The sequence below is a fragment of the Chelonia mydas genome, chromosome 1 (assembly GCF_015237465.2).
Source record: "Chelonia mydas isolate rCheMyd1 chromosome 1, rCheMyd1.pri.v2, whole genome shotgun sequence".
NCBI classification, from domain to species: Eukaryota; Metazoa; Chordata; order Testudines; family Cheloniidae; genus Chelonia; species Chelonia mydas.
In genome coordinates, this window is record NC_057849.1 from 155,556,708 (window position 1) to 155,573,612 (window position 16,905).

The 16,905-nt window shown below is 45.0% G+C and overlaps 1 protein-coding gene and 1 long non-coding RNA gene across 7 annotated transcripts in view; one reads left to right on the forward strand and one right to left on the reverse strand.

The window, feature by feature from the left end:
* Positions 1–2,896: 2,896 nt before the first annotated feature.
* On the reverse strand, positions 2,897–9,365 carry LOC114020518. Its single transcript, XR_003565358.3, has 3 exons — positions 7,809–9,365; positions 5,132–5,188; positions 2,897–4,486 (listed from the first exon to the last, which is right to left on the reverse strand). It is a non-coding gene; the product is annotated as an uncharacterized LOC114020518 (long non-coding RNA).
* Positions 9,366–9,710: 345 nt separating this feature from the next.
* Positions 9,711–16,905, forward strand: part of ZBTB21 (zinc finger and BTB domain containing 21) — a 45,125-nt gene continuing 37,930 nt past the window's right edge. For 4 of the 6 annotated variants that reach the window (XR_005226058.2, XR_006287938.1, XR_006287936.1 and 1 more), the window contains exon 1: positions 10,076–10,193. The gene's annotated coding sequence lies outside the window, so the exon portion shown is untranslated. Of the gene's footprint in view, positions 10,194–16,905 lie in introns of all 6 variants that reach the window. The other 2 variants (XR_006287937.1, XM_027826838.3) reach the window with 2 other exon arrangements.

The following is a 16,905-nucleotide window of genomic DNA, read 5'->3' on the forward strand; positions in this document are numbered from 1 at the left end:
ACAGCTCTTTGGAGCTTTCTCAGATCCACTTATATAAACCTTCTAGAGCAGAGGTGGACGAACTATGACCTGCGGGCCACATCCAGCCCGTGGGACCGTCCTGCCCGGCCCCTGAGGCTAGCCCCTGGCCCCTCCCCCGATGTTCCCCCCCCCTGCAGTCATGCCGCTGCGCAGTCAGCGGGGCTGCAAGCTCCTGCCGCTCTGAGCGACATGGTAAGGGGGCAGCAGTGGCGCGCACGGTGATGGGAGGGTTGAGTAGGGGGTCCCGGGGGGCAGTCAGGGGACAGGGAGCAGTTGGATGGGGTGGAGGTTCTGGGGTGGTCGGGGAACGGGGGGGCTGGATAGGGCATGGGAGTCCCGGGAGGCCTGTCAGGGGCAGGGGGGTGGATAGGGGCCAGGGGATAGTCAGGGAACAGGGAGCGGGGGGGTTGGATAGCAGGTGGGATCCTTGGGGGGGGGGGGTTGGGGCAGGGGTCCTGGGAGGGGGCAGTCAAGGGGCAAGGAGCAGGGGAGTTGGATGGGTGGGGGTTCTGAGGGGAGCAGTCAAGGGGTGGGAAGTGGGAGGGGGCGGATAGGGGGCAGGGGGCAGGGGCCAGGCTGTTGGGGAGGCACAGTCTTTCCTACCCGGCCCTCCATACAGTTTCACACCCCGATGTGTCCCTCGGGCCAAAAAATTTGCCCACCCCTGTTCTAGAGAATTGAGGCTCCACTAGCAGTAGTTTCTGCCAAGAAATGTAATCTCCAAAGCCTTGTTTACAGGAAAATAAACGTAATTACTGTACTAAAGCCAAGATTCTGATGAATCTATCTTTCTTGAAAGTGAGTTTTTTGAATGTCAGCTAAAGTTAATCTAAAGTATCTGAGAGCTACTTATTTATAATCAGTATAAACTCTGAATGAGATGCCAGTGCCTCCTCACCTTGCTTTCCGTTTACTCACTCTCATTTATGGTTATGCTATGCTAGCAATTTATTTTTGTCTTTTTACTTTGCTTTTTCTATATTTCAATGTACTATATGTGCTTGCTCTAAAACAAAGAGCCAAGATTTACACATTTGTATCTGGAAAATACATGCCACAATTTATTTTTTATTGTCTTTATTATTATGCTTATACTACAACCAAAATACCTTGCGCCTTATTTTCCTAAGAGCTCAGAAACCAAACTCCAGCTGACATTAATCAGGGCTGTGGGAACTGACCACTTAAGACAATTAGGCCTTATACGCTGTACTGTGACAAGACAGAATTTTGTATCTGAATTATGTTTGTATTTTTTTCTGAAACAATTAAAATCTTTTTAAAAACCTCTCTGCATTCATTACAATAGTTATACAGTGAAGAAAAGATACATTTTTCTATAACTAGTAATTATTTGTTTTCTGTTCATGGCATGCATGTACCTAAGTTTTCTAAAATAATTTATTCTGTATCTTTGTCTTCTAAATGAAATTTTTACCTTTTTCAAAGACTAGATTTGAACTTGCTATTTAAAGTTTTCTATTATAGAATCATAGAAATGTAAGAGTGGAACAGACCTTGATAGGTCATCTAGTCCAGTCCCCTGCACTGAGGCAGAACTAATTATTATCAAGATCGTCCCTGACAGGTGTTTGCCTAACCTGTTCTTAAAAACCTATAATGACAGATATTCCACAACCTCCCTAATAATTTGTTCCAATGCTTAACTATATTTACAGTTAGGAAGTTTTTCCTAATGCCTAACATAAATCTCCCTTGCTACAATTTAAGTCCACTACTTCTTGTCCTGTCCACAGTGGTTAATGAGAACAATTTATCACCCTCCTCTTTGTAACAAACTTTCTCATACTTGTAGACTGTTTTGTCCCCCGCTCCATCTTTTCCAGATTAGACACACCCATTTTTTTCAATCTTGCCAACGGTCTGAAATTAATAGGATAAAATTCAATAAGGACAAAGGCAAATTTCAGACCATTTTTCCACTTTGTCAAGATTATTTTGAATTCTAATCCTGTCCTCCGAAGCGCTTGCAATCCCTCCAACGTTGGTATCATCCACAGACTTTATAAGTGTACTCTCTATGCCATTATCCAAACCATTTATGAAGATATTGAATAAAACCAGACACAGGACAGATCCCTGAAGGACCCCACTCAATATGCCCTTCCAGCTTAAATGTGAACCATTGATAACTACTCTGAATACACTTTTCCAACCAGTTGTGTAGCCACCTTATGGTAGATTCAACTAGACTATATTTCCCTAGTTTCCTTATGCAGTCATGTGAGACAGTATCAAAAGCCTTACTGAAGCTGAGATATGTCACATCTACTGCTTCTCCCTATCCACAAGGCTTGTTGCCCTGTCAATAAAGACTATTGGGTTGGTTTGACATTATTTGTTCTTTGCAAATCTATGTTGACTGTTTCTTATCACCTTATTTTTTTTTTCTAGGGGCTTTCAAATTGATTCATTATTAGCTCCATTATCTTTTTAGGTACCGAAATTACACTGATTGGTCTATAATTCCCTGGGTTGTCCTTATTTCCCTTTTTGTAAGATAGGTACTATATTTGCCCTTCTCCAGTCCTCTGGGATCTCTTCCATCCTCCACTAGTCTCAAAGATAATCAGTAATAGCTCAGAGATCTGTTCAGCTAGTTCCTTAAGTATTCCAGGACGTATTTCTTCAGACCCTGCCTAACTTGAAGACATCTAACTTGTCTAATTTCAGAGTAACAGCCGTGTTAGTCTGTATTCGCAAAAAGAAAAGGAGTACTTGTGGCACCTTAGAGACTAACACATTTATTTCAGCATAAGCTTTCGTGAGCTACAGCTCACTTCATCCGATGAAGTGAGCTGTAGCTCACGAAAGCTTATGCTCAAATAAATTGGTTAGTCTCTAAGGTGCCACAAGTACTCCTTTTCTTTTAACTTGTCTAAGTAATTCTTAACTTGTTCTTTTCCTATTTTAGCCTCACATCCTACCCCATTTACACTGATGTTCACTATCTGAGTCATCCAATCACTGCTAACTTTTCTGGTGAAAACCTAAAACAACAAAGTCACTTAACACTTCGGCCATTGCTGCATTTTCTGTTATTGTCTTTTCTGCCTCAAGGAGTAATCGGCCTACCCTGTCCCTAGTCTCCTTCTTGCTTCTTATGTATTTGTATTTATAGTATTATAATCTACATGTAATAGGCTGGCAATGTTTGCCTGAAAAACTCCACCCTCTTAGGCAGGTGCTGATTCTGATTTTAAAAGATTAAGTAGGTTTTGCTGACTCACCAAAGATGGCTATTACCCTATTCAGACATAAGGAGGTGGAAACAGCTTTGCAGATCAGGGTGTGGACTGTGCAGTCTTGTAGTAGTAACCTTAGAAGCAGCCAAACCTGGAGTGAAGACTTGAGCGCCACTTTACGTTACATTATTGTCAGATTCTTTGTTAATAAAGATAAACCTTAGGAAATGAGTGAGGTTTAGACTTCTGTGAACTGTGTTTCACAATAGTTGGGGAAAAGTATTTGTTCAAAATATACACATAACCCTAACCTTTGCAGTCCTTTTCTATTACAAGTGATGATACCACCAAGAATGAATCTTTAGCATGCAGCTATTTCACCTAGTATCAGTCATTAGGAGATGTGTCTTAAATTCAGTCAGAGTGTATTTTATACAAACAAAGCGGGCTTCTTTTCTCATATATAGCTGTATCAGCAATGCGTGACCCAAGAACATTATTTCTGTACGTTTTGGCAAGTCATAAGCTCCATAATTTTGGCAAGGAGTGACTTCTCAGATATTGGAAATCACCAATATTAAAATGTTTTCAGTATTCCCTGAAATATTTACTTCTGCAATAACCTGACAGACTGAAAGTAGAGATTAATTCAATCATCTTCACTGGTGTCCAGGCATTCCATTTCACTTCTTTGGAGTTCAGAGGTGGGGGTTTGAGGGAATGGAGTAGCAGAGGTGCTGTGCACTGCAGAACCATCAGCTGCTCATCTCCTTGATTTCTGTGACAATCCACACAGGACGTATCACCAAATAACCTCCCTCTGTAGTCTAATTCTGGTCTCACATCAGGGTAATTCGGTAATAACTCCATTGATTTCAGTGCAAAACATGTGAGATTTTACTCTCACCTCAGGTATCCTACATTTTCACTACTATATGGCTGCACGTGGACTCTATCAATTGACAAGTTGTGCTATTGGGGGTAGGGGATGCAACAGAGCAGCAGCAGCAGCAGCTATCCCTCCAGGATAGCATCTATGTGCAGAACGGTGCTCTCTTCCTCACACATACCCAACGATCCACAGGAAATCCAACAACAGGGTGAGAAAACTGCAATATCCATGGTCCACAAAGACCTTTATACAAGTAGGAGCAGTTCAAGGAAGAATCCATGAAATTCCCCTGGCTGATTTTTCTTCTCTCTCTCTGGGCATTCTGACACAGTTTTCCTGCAGGAGGAGGCACTGTGGATCTGTGATTCTGTTAAATGTAATATATTCTTGTATTGAATATACAATTATATATCCATTTTTAAACGCTTTACAAATATAAATCTTAACAACACTCTGTGAGCTAAGTATTACTCTCCCCATTTAAAAGATGAGAAAAGAGAGGCAAATTATTTGTGTAACACAGAACAAATCAATGTCAGAGCCAAGACTAGAATTCAAGCGTTCTGAGTTCTCAGTCTTGTGCTCAGACCACTCAGTTCCACACCCTTTTGTCCATCTAAATTTAACTCAATACAATTTTAACGAATCTTGAATCACCCTCTAATTGTACTATTTCTCACAAACCACAAATACTAATCAGGCTACATTTAGAAGATATCTCTGGGTGGCAAATGGAGATTTAAGTAATTACTAGTCTGTCAAAATTAATCTTCCTCAAACATCCTGACATTAAAATAATTTCACTGGTTTTGACCTCTCTGTATAAATACTGTGTGAGAGCTTTAAAGTTGTTTTATATCCTATGAAGATGGTTAATAAATGCAACAGCAACCAGCAAAGTGAACAATTAAAATAAAAACATCAGATCCAGTTCCCCCCTCTTCTCCTCCCACACTAGACATGTCCTTAAAATTCTGGTTCAGCTGCTTAACTTCTTGAAATAGTGGCCTACCTGAAAATGCTGACAGCAACCGTTCTAGGAATTATTAGAGTCTGAATATTTTATAGCCTGTTATAGAAACAGAGGGAGGTTAATATTACGGCTGTCGATTAATCGCAGTTAACTCTGGTGATTAATTCAAAAAAATTAATCGCAATTTAAAAAATTAATTGCGATTAATTGCACTCTTAAATCATAGAATACCAATTGACATTTATTGAATATTTTTGGATGTTTTTCTACATTTTCAAATATATTGGTTTAAATTAGAACACAGAATGCAAAGTGTACAGTGGCCACTTTATATTCTTTTTGATTGCAAATACTTGCACTGTAAAAATGATAAACAAAAGAAATAGTATTTTTCAATTCACCTCATACATCTACTGTAGTGCAATCTCTTTATCATGAAAATGAAACTTACAAATAGGTTTTTTTGTTACATAACTGCACTCAAAAACAAAACAATGCAAAACTTTAGTGCCTAAAAGTCCACTCAGTCCTACTTCTTGTTCAACCAACTGTGAAGAGAAACAAGTTTGTTTACATTTATGGGAGATAATGCTGCCCACTTCTTAATTACATCACCTGAAAGTGAGAACAGGCGTTCGCATGACACTGTTGTAGCTGGCGTTGCAAGATATTTACATGCCAGACACGCTAAAGATTCATATGCCTCTTCATGCTTCGGCCATTGTTCCAGAGGACACGCTTCCACACTGATGATGCTTGTTAAAAAAATAATGCATTAATTAAATTTGTGACTGAATTCCTTGGGGGGAATTGTGCATCTCCTGCTCTATTTTACCCACATTCTGCCATGTATTCCATATTATAGCAGTCTCGGATGATGACCCAGCAGCACATGTTGTTCGTTTTAAGAACATTTTCACCTCAAGTTTGACAAAATGCAAAGAAGATACCAATGTGAAATTTCTAAAGATAGCTACAGTACTCGACCCAAGATTTAAGAAGCTGAAGTGCCTTCCAAAATCTGAGAGGGATGAGGTGTGGAACATGCTTTCAGAAGTCTTAAAAGAGCAACACTCTGATGTGGAAACTACAGAACCCAAACCACCAAAAAAGAAAATCAACCTTCTGCTGGTAGCATCTGACTCAGATGATGAAAATGAGCATGCATCGATTCGCACCGCTTTGTATAGGTATTGAGCAGAACCCATCATCAGCATGGACGCATGTCTTCTGGAATGGTGGTTGAAGCACCAAGGGACATATGAATCTTTAGCACATCTGGCATGTAAGTATCTTGCGACTTCGGCAACAACAGTGCCATGCAAACACCTGTTCTCACTTTCTGGTGATAATGTAAACAAGAAGCAGGCAGCATTAGCTTCTCTAAATGTAAACAAACTTGTTTGTCTGAGCGATTGGCTGAACAAAAAGTTGGACTGATTGGACTTGTAGGCTCTGAAGTTTTACAATGTTTTATTTTTGAATGCAGGGTTTTTTGTATATAATTCTACATTTGTAAGTTCAACTTTCATGATAAAGAGACTGCACTACAGTCCTTCTGTTAGGTGAACTGAAAAATAATATTTTTGCTTTTTACAAAAATATTTATAATAAATAAATAAAGTGAGCGCTGTACACTTTGTATTGTGTTGTAATTGAAATTAATATATTTGAAAATGTAGAAAACATGCAAAATATTTAAATAAATGGTATTCTATTATTAACAGTGTGATTAATCACATTTTCACATCATACAATTAATCATGATTAATTTTTTTAATCGCTTGACAGTCCTAGTTAATATCTGTTACCCCCATTCCAGTACTATGGATTTTGTGTATTTCACAATATATGCATTGTCTGATTGGTTGTACACCAAAAAAAGTGAAACCAGTCAATCTGTGTTGTAGGAATAGAAGTAGACTACATTATTACAAGTTAGTTGAAGTCAACTGGAGTTTTTCCCAAGTGAGGAGCGCAGGTCTGGACCCTATACAATGAAACGTGAAAATCAAACAACCCAGAGTTACTTTATGTACTTGCACTTGTAGCTGAAGCAACTGAACATTTTTTTCATTTGTGCAAGTGAATAATTTTGGGGAGGGGAAGCTGTATGTATTTGCTCAAATTTCTGAATATGTTGTAGTTCTGCTTGGGTTTACTTTCTGCTTATATTCCAATAAATGAGCTTATTGACACAAATATTCACAGATACAGTAAATTTTAACTAAATATTGGCTGGCAGAAAGCAAGATTTTAATTCATAAACATGAATATCTGCATCAGATTCTAAAAGTTGTGCTACTTCCTTATATCACAGAAACATATGATAAAACCTAAGAATCCTACCAAAACATCTCAAATTTTAAATATTTGCAAAACTGTTCTCAAAAAAAGTTAAAGCAAGAATTGAGAAATCATTCAAACAATTTTGAATAATGAATAAATTTGAGAAAACAGATGCGCCCAAGAACAATTTAAAAACAAACAAACGAACAAAAAGTATATATGGCAATCACTTGCCTCGGTTTTGTTAGCATCAATGAAAATGATCACATCTCTAAGTCAGCAAGATACTTAAGTATCTGAGCAATTCCAGCTAACTCAGTGAGACTATCTATGCTCATGCTAAAGTACTTAGCTGCATGTAGTCCAATGTCCTAAACAATCAAATCTATAAGAATCGTATTTCAAATTGGTATAAATAAATAAGTACCTAATCCACCCAAGAAAGATGAAAGAAGAAAACAAGCTTGCTGGTTCCATGCATGCCACTTTCAGCGGCTCGATTGTGGCACTCATAATCTCACTGTTAAAATGGGCACCACCATAAACAAATATCTAAAGAATAACAGCAAAATAAACTGGAAGCTAAATTATTATAGCTTTCTGAAATAATCTGCTCTTTTAGAGCAGCACCAAACTATTTATTAATTACTAAGATCCTAATGACAGGTATCGGAGTAGCAGCCGTGTTAGTTTGTATTCGCAAAAAGGAGTACTTGTGGCACCTTAGAGACTAACCAATTTATTTGAGCATAAGCTTTCGTGAGCTACAGCTCACTTCATCGGACGCATTCAGTGGATCCTAACATCTATTTAAGAATGTGTGCCACTAAGATCCCAATATCTATTTAAGAACATTTGCCACCTAGAAAAAGTATCAATATTAATTACAAAGGGAGGTGGGAAGGGTACGTTAAACGAAAAACATGTATGTGGACTAGATATCTTTCTACCTGCAGCTTCTGTATTACTTATTAGTGTTAGAAGCGACAAAGGGCCAGATCTTGCTCTTATTGAAAGCTATGGAAGATGGATATGGCTTTGTTTAGTCTGGCTTTGTTCAACTTGGATACCTTCAGTTAGGCACCTAGCGGTGCCCAACCTTATTACACAGGAGAGCCACATAAACCTAAGCACAATCTTGTGTGGGCCAGACAAATTCTACATATTTTAATAAGATTTGTGTGTATAAAAAGATCTTCTGTACTTTCCACAGTATGCATCCAATGAAGTGAGCTGTAGCTCACGAAAGCTTATGTTCAAATAAATTGGTTAGTCTCTAAGGTGCCACAAGTACTCCTTTTCTTTTTGATAATAATAGTGCACATTTTATCAGATGTAATTTTCCAGACCATTATTTATTATATTATGTGGACTAGCAGCTATTTGTTGTTGTTGTTATTAAATGTTCACTACAATCCTGATCCAAAGCCAATACGAATCTTTCCACTAATTTCAATGCGCTTCGAATCACACCTTAAAGCGGCTAAATATACAGTACTGGAGGTCATTCTTTTACCTATCCACACAGCATAAGCACCACCCAGAGACATTTAATGTTATATTTTTTACTTATCATACATAAAGGAATTATAATCTTAAAGACTCCCTGTAAATTAATGTCAGAAGGAGCCATCCCGCTCCTGCTAAATAAGTGAGGCTCTGGGGCAGGTAGGAGGAGGCACACACTGTAAAAACAGAGCCTCATTAAAACATAACTCAGGCATTATAGACATGTGTCCCAGGCCCCAGCTTCTGGGATCATGTCAAAATACCAGGGTTCACTTTAAAAAGGTAAACAACATTTCTAGTCCTCAGGGCTCCAAAAATCAAAAACACCAACAACCCTGGAGAACATGACCTGAGTCTGCAGCGAGCCTGAGACCGCAGCTACAGGAGTGGCGATGTCCTGCCCTCTCTAATGCAGTGGACGGCTAACCCTGAACCCCCGCTGCTGTGGAGATCCTGCCAACCCAACAGGGGCTGAGGTCTGTGCTGGGTGAGCCCGGCCTCGGCCCCTTGGGGCCTCTCAGGCAAGGCCGCCACAGACAGGGGCTGGATCCTCCTAGGGGCGAGCCCACCCCGGCCCAAGCGGACTCCGCGCCCGAGCGCAGCCGGGCTGGGAACGCGATACCGGGCAGCTCCGTGGGGGGCCCAGGGGAGGTCACGGCGCGATGGCTGGGCGGGGGGCGCCCCGGCCCCGGCAGCAGGTCAGCCCCGACTGTCCCCGTGCGCGGCTCGGGGGCCGCGCCCGGGGCTGCTCGGTCCCCCCCAGCTCCCGCGCAGCTGCATCCCCCGCTCAGTCTTGAGCCCGGATGCCGGCAGTGGTGCCCAGCCCATCCCCGGCGCTGCGAGACGTGCTGCGCACCCAGGGGACGGGGGGATGCTCCGCTCTCAGCCCCCGAGTCTCAGGCCAGGCCCGGCGCGTAGCGGGAAGGCGGCTCCCACCCGACGCAGCGACCCGGGTGAGACTTGGCCAGAGGCGCCTCCCCAGTCCCGCGCAGGGCCGCCGCGCCAAGCGGCAGGGGAAGGGCGCGAGGAGGAGCTGACGGTTGGGGGGATCCCCGGTAACTCCCCCTAACCGCCACCCAGTCCCCAGCGCAAGCGCCTCTCCCGCACCCCCCACTCTGGCGCCGGCCAATCGCAACGCTGCGCACGTGACGAGCGTTCCCTGCGATGACCTCATCCCTGGTGTGGGATGACGTCAAATTCAAGATGGATGGAATCACGGCGGTGGCAGCAGCGCGCTCGGGCGAATCGTGAAGGGAGGCGCCGAGGGGGGCAGCAGGGTGGGGTGCGGCTAACGGCGGAGAGGGTGAGTAACGGCCGCGTCTCGCGCCCGTTTCGGGAGCTGCCCGCGCCGCGCGGGTCTCCCCGTGCACAAAGGCGTCTTTTCCTGACGTAACTCTGAGGTGGTTTTTTTTCCCCCCACCGAGCGGGGCTGCGGTCCCCAAACTCTTCAGTGCGCCTGCGCCACTTACAAAATTAGCCCGTCCCTTATTCGCGCATGCTCCACTTCCGGAGACGGACTAAGCCTGCCCATTGCGCGTGCACACATCCGCCACATAGACTCATCGAAGCCTCTAGTGCGCCTGTCTGGTGCCCACAGGGGGCTTCGCGGTCCCTTTTTTCGCGCATGTGTAGTGCCGCTAAAAGAACCTCGAGCTTGCTTAGCTGCGCGTGCGCGGTAGCCAAAATGTGGCCTTTTGCCCTGAGGCGCAGGGCGCTCAGGCGCAAATGTTTCACTGCGCAGGCGGGCTGACGGTGCCTGTGAGGGGACAGGGGCGGTAGGGAGTTGCTCTGAGCATGCGCAGTGCCGTGAGCGTGGCCCTGCGTGGGGAGGGGAACTGTTGAGTGTAGTGATGTCACTATAGGTGGTGAGAGTGCTCGTGCCTCACCTGCTCCCGCCAGCCCAAGCAGGGAGCTCCCGCACCGGGGCAGTCAGCGGGTGCAAGAGCTGCCGTGTTGCTGGTTAGGGCGTCCGTGCCTGGCGTGGGGCCCAGTCACCCCCTGTTTGCGTGGCACCCTGGGCTATCCCTGCTGCATTGGCTTCAGTGCAGCGAATGTAGAGGGCGCTGGGCTGCCGTGACAGTGTGGTTTACACTGTATTATATGGAAGCTATAGCTCACATTCGTGTTTCTCTCCTCTGAACCATGAAGAAAGAGAACACATTTGTATATCTTAGATTCTCCCTGCTGTGTCTCACAAAAGTGCTATGCTAATGTAAAAATTTAAGAGTAACTGCCGATGAAGTGGACTGTAGCCCACAAAAGCTTATGCTCTAATAAATTTGTTATTCTATAAGGTGCCACAAGTACTCCTGTTCTTTTTGCCGATTATGCTAACCTTGCTGAATGGTCATGCACACCAGAGCTGGGCAGATAAGTGGTGGTTGTTTTTTCCTGTTCGCTGGCAGTTCTGAAACACTGGGGGAAAGAATTTCAGTTTGGATTGAAATGAAACTGAAAATTGTGAAAAATTTCAGCATATCGAAAAAATGTGTTTTGAGTCAAATACAACATGTTGTTTGACCTGGAAGTCTTTGTTTTAGGTATTTTTAAAAGGATTCACAAAATGCCAGGAGGAGGAGTAAATGGTGATGATTGTGTACCAATGCCCTTCTTATAACTTTTAGTCCAGCTTTTAGGCTACTCACCTGGGATATGAACATAAGAATGACCATAGTGAGTCATACCGATAGAAGAAATGACACTGAGCTAAATGGACTAACAGTTGTCAATGCCAGATGCTTCAGAGAGAATTAACAGAACAGAGCAATTATCAAGTGATCCTGTCGTCTAGTCCTAGCATCCGGCAGTCAAGAGGCTTAGGGACACCCAGAGCATAGGGTTGCATCCTGGACCATTTTGGGTAGTAGCCACTGATAGACCTGTCCTCTGTGAATTTATCTAAGTCTTTTTTGAACCCAGTTATACTTTTGGTCTTCACAACATCCCCTGGCAATTAGTTCCACAGATTGACTCTGCATTGTGAGATGTAGTACCTCTGTTGGTTTATTTTAAACCTGCTGTATTACTAACTTCATTGGGTGACCCCTGGGTCTTGTGTTATGTGAACAGGTAAATAACAGTTTTACTCACTTCATCCACACCGTTCTTGATTTTATAGACCTCTATCATATCCCTTCTTAATCATCTCTTTTACAAGAAAAACAGTCCCAGTCTTTTTAATCTCTCCTCATATGGAAGCTGTTCCATACCCCTAATCACTTTTCCTGCTCTTCTCTGTACCTTGTCCAATTTTATTGCATCTTTTTTGAGATGGGACAACCAGAACTGAGCGCAGTATTCAAGGTGTGGTTGTACCAAGGCTTTATGATTAAGGAAGAGGCACCCGGGTTAAACTAGCACCACGAAACCCTAGAGCTTAGGTGACTGGGCCACCAGGAGAGCCCAGGTGGAAAAAGAGAGGGGCTGAAGGCCCACCAGAAGCCACAAAGAGTCGGAGCACTGAGAGAGAAGAGAATTATGATGTTAAAAGGCCCAAACCAAGAGACCGGGCAATGCCTAGGGCCCCATACAGATGTTACGCCTGCGGGGAGTGGGGACACATAGCTGCACAGTGTCCCAATGCTGAGGAGCCTATGCAATGTAACCTGGGGAACTGGGCAGATCCATGCTCCCTAATCCACCTTGTGCGGGTCTCACTAACCCCACATATGTACACCAGACCAGTAAAACTAAATGGGGTAGAGACCACGGCACTGGTTGATTCGGGGAGTGCTATCACGCTTATCTCAGGGAAGCCTGTGAAGCGTAGTCAGCTGCTGCAGGCTAAATGTACGGGGATAACAGTTAGTTACTACCCCACCATCCCAGTAAAAATTGAAATCCAGGGGAACACTACTGAGGTAGCAGCAGGTGTAGTCCCTAAACTCCCATACCCGGTGCTGATAGGGAGGGACTTCCCAGAGTTGGGAGGCTTTCTCCAATCCTCCTATTGGGAGTAAGAGGGGAATCCTGAAGTTAGCGAGGCATCCACAGTAGATTGTCAACCCCCAGTCTTCTCTGAAATATCACCAGATTTATTTTCCATTCCCAGGCGGGGTAGAAAGATGAAAAGGGAAAGAAGGGCAGCTAAGGCCTTGGGGACTCGGATCCTGACCCAGGGACAGAGGGTCGTCCTTGTAGGCAGGCGGACCAGGGTAGCTGGAAAGGAGGCTGCCCTGGAGGAGGAAATGCTCGAGCCTGACTCCCGCGCTAATATCTCTGAACCAGGAGAGGAAACAGAGACTGGCCCCCTAGAACTGGGACAGACCAGCCCCAGAAGAGAAAATTTTGGACAGGACCAGGCTGAAGATCCAAGGTATGACAATGTTAGGAAGGAGGTGAGCAAAATAGATGGGTTCCCCGTGGAAGGAAAAACCCAGGGACCAGGACCCTACTTCATAATGAAGAAGGATCTCTTGTACCGGGTTGCACCAGTACGGGGGCAGAAGGTACAGCAGCTCCTAGTACCTCGAAAACACCAGAACGCCATATTAAGCCTTGCACATGGTCATCTTTTGGGGGGGCATTTAGGGGTAGAGAAGACCCTCGCATGAATCCTACAACGGTTCTTCTGGCCCGGGGTACATGAAGAAGTGCAAAGGTATTGTGCCTCCTGCCCGGAGTGTCAGCTGCACAGTCCCCGTCCTCACTTGAGGGCACCTTTAGTACTCCTTCCCATCATAGAGGTCCCCTTTGAGTGAATAGCAATGGACCTAGTGGGACCCCTGGGGAAGACAGCTCGGGGCCACCAATATATACTTGTTGTTTTGGACTATTCTGTTTGCTACCCAGAAGCCGTCCCCCTGCAGAACACAGTCTTTAAAACGATAGCCAAAGAGTTGGTGGGGATCTTTGCCTGAGTGGAGCTACCGAAGGAAATATTAACAGACCAAGGAACCCCATTTATGTCAAAGCTAATGAAGGACCTCTGTACGCTGCTCCATATACATACCCTGAGGACTTCAGTCTATCATCCGCAGACCAATGGGCTGGTAGAAAGATTTAACTGAACCCTCAAGGCAATGATAAGGAAAGTGGTAAGTCAGGACGGGAAGGATTGGGACACCGTACTACTTTACCTTAAGTTTGCCATCCGGGAGGTACCTCAACTGGGTTTTCCCCCTTTGAGTTATTATACGGGTGCCATCCCCATGGCATACTAGATATCTCCAAAGAGATCTGGGAAGAGGAACCCAGTGAGGGGTATAATAGAACATGTATTGCAGATGCGAGACCGGCTAGCCCGGGTCACCCCTATTGTACGGGAACATTTGGAAAAGGCGCAGGAGGCCCAGCAAACCCACTGCAATCTCCAGGTAAAAGTCCGACAGTTCCAACCAGAGGATCGGGTGACGGTGTTGGTACCCATGGCAGAAAACAAGCTTCTGGCCTAATGGCAGGGGCCCTATGAGGTGGTTGAACCTGTGGGGGCAGTAATCTACAAGGTGTGGCAACCAGGACGCCGGAAACAAGAACAAATTTGTCACATTAACCTCTTGAAACCTTGGAACCAGGGAGAGGCATGTGTGGTGGCCAAAGAGGCCCCAATCCAGGGAAATAACAGGCAGGAGCAGATCAGGATATCCTGTGATCTAACACCGAACCAGAAGAAGGAGATAACTGAGATGATCAACCGGTACCAGGACGTATTTTCAACCAAACCAGGCCGGACCACCAAAGCGTATCACCACATTATCACAGACCCTGGGGCAAAAGTAACTTTAAGGCCCTACTGGGTCCCAGCGGCAAAAAGGGAGGAGATCAAGGCAGAGGTAAAAAGGATGTTGGAACTAGGAGTCATTGAAGAGTCCCACAGTCAATGGTCGAGCCCGATTGTGTTGGTGCCTAAACCCGATGGCACCACTAGATTTTTGTAATGACTTCCACCGGCTGAACGAGAGATCCAGATTTGATGCATACCTCATATCCTGCATCGATGAGTTAGTTGATCTCCTGGGCAATGCCCGATTTTGGACCACCCTTGATTTAACAAAGGGATACTGGCAGATTCCCCTCACCAAAGATGCAAAAGAAAAGACACCAGAGGGTCTGTTTCAATATACTGGTCTTCCTTTTGGACTGCATGGGGCACCTGCCACCTTCTAGCGTCTTATGGACAGGCTCCTGCAGTCCCATACCAGTTATGCAGCTGCATACCTGGATGATGTAATTATTCATACCCCAGACTGGGAGACCCAGTTGGAAAAGGTAGAAGCGGTTCTGGACACGCTAAGATGGGCTGGCTTTACAGCCAATCCAGCCAAATGTGCTATAGGGTCAGCAGAGGCTAAATACCTTTGGCTACATTGTAGGAAGGGGCATGGTCTAGCCCCAACTGAACAAACTGGAAGCTATCCAAAATTGGCCCCAGCCAAATCGGAAAAAACAAGTCCGGGCATTCCTGGGGGTGGTGGGGTACTACCGGCGATTTATTCCACATTTTGCTACCAGAGTGAGTCCCCTGACAGACCTGATAAAGGCCCGGGGTCCGGACATGGTGAAGTTGACTGACACTGCAGAGAATGCATTCACGGATCTACGAACAGCCCTCTGCAGTAACCCCGTGCTTATAGCCCCGGACTTGAACAAAGAGTTCATTTTACAAACAGATGCGTCTGAAGTAGGATTGGGAGCTGTCCCATCACAGATGGTCGGAGGCAAAGAGCACCCAATCCTCTACCTCAGCAGGAAACTCCTCCCGAGAGAGCAGAAGTATGCAGTGGTTGAGAGAGAGCGCCTTGCTGTGAAATGGGCCATGGAAACACTTCGTTATTACCTACTGGGACGACGGTTTACCCTTGTGACTGATCTTGCACCTCTCCAGTGGATGCAGCGAAATAAAGAGAAGAATGCAAGGGTGACCAGATGGTTCCTGTCTTTACAACCTTTCCAATTCAACACCAGGCCAGAAGCCACCATGGCAAAGCGGATGGCTTATCATGAGTACACTGCCTGATGTCCCAAGTTGCCTAACCCTGTGGTGTTGAGCGGGGGGGCGGGGGGGGTGAGATATGTGACAGGGTCAGGCCAGATGGCTACAAGAGAATGGTCGAAGGTACATGCATTAGTTCCAGGTTAAGCAGGTCCCTTTTTCCTGGGTAAGATAACAGGGACTATTCCAGAACACTCAGGAACTTTCTAGAAGTAATTAAGGCAGACTGATTAGGACACCTGTAGCCAATTGGGAAGCTGCTAGAATTAATTAAGTCTAATCAGGACACATGGTTTACAAAGGCTGTCACTCCAGTTAGTGAGATTGTGCGCGTAAGGAGCTGGGAGCGAGAGGACGTGCTGCTGGAGGACTGAGGAGTACAAGCGTTAACAGACATCAAGAGGAAGGTCCTGTGGTGAGGACAAAGAAGGTGTTGGGAGGAGGCCATGGGGAAGTAGCTCAGGGAGTTGTAGCTGTCGCGCAGCTGTTCCAGAAGGCACTCTAGAAAGCTGCAGTCCACAGGGCCCTGGCCTGGAACCCAGGGTAGAGAGCGGGCCTGGGTTCCCCCCAAACCTCCCAACTTGGGACCCAACACAGAAGGTTCCACCAGAGGGGAAGGTCTCTGAGCTGTTCCCCGACCCACATGGTGGATCAGCAGGGATTGTTCTTACTCTTTTTTTCCCATGCTGGCCAATGATGAGATTATCTGAGTGAACGGCAGATTTGAGGCACAAAAGTGGCCAAACTGAGGGCTACTGTGAATCTCTGAGGCGAGCAAAATCCGCCAATAAGCACAGGACCCACCAAGGTAGAGGAGGAACTTTGTCACAAAGGATAATGGAAAGAGAAATGGTTACATATAAAACAAAGACATTTCTTGGAGGCTAAACTTGACTTTAACAGGCTAAAACTCTTGTTTAAAGCACTTTCTCACCTAAAGCAGTCTGCTAGCATCAACCAACCAACACGGCTGGCATTCACCTTTCACAAATGCAAAAAGCACTGTCCTTTTTGCTCCATCTGTGGTCGATGATGTGTCCTTTTGTCATTGTTTTATATTCCCAGAGTTCATTGTTTTGTCCCC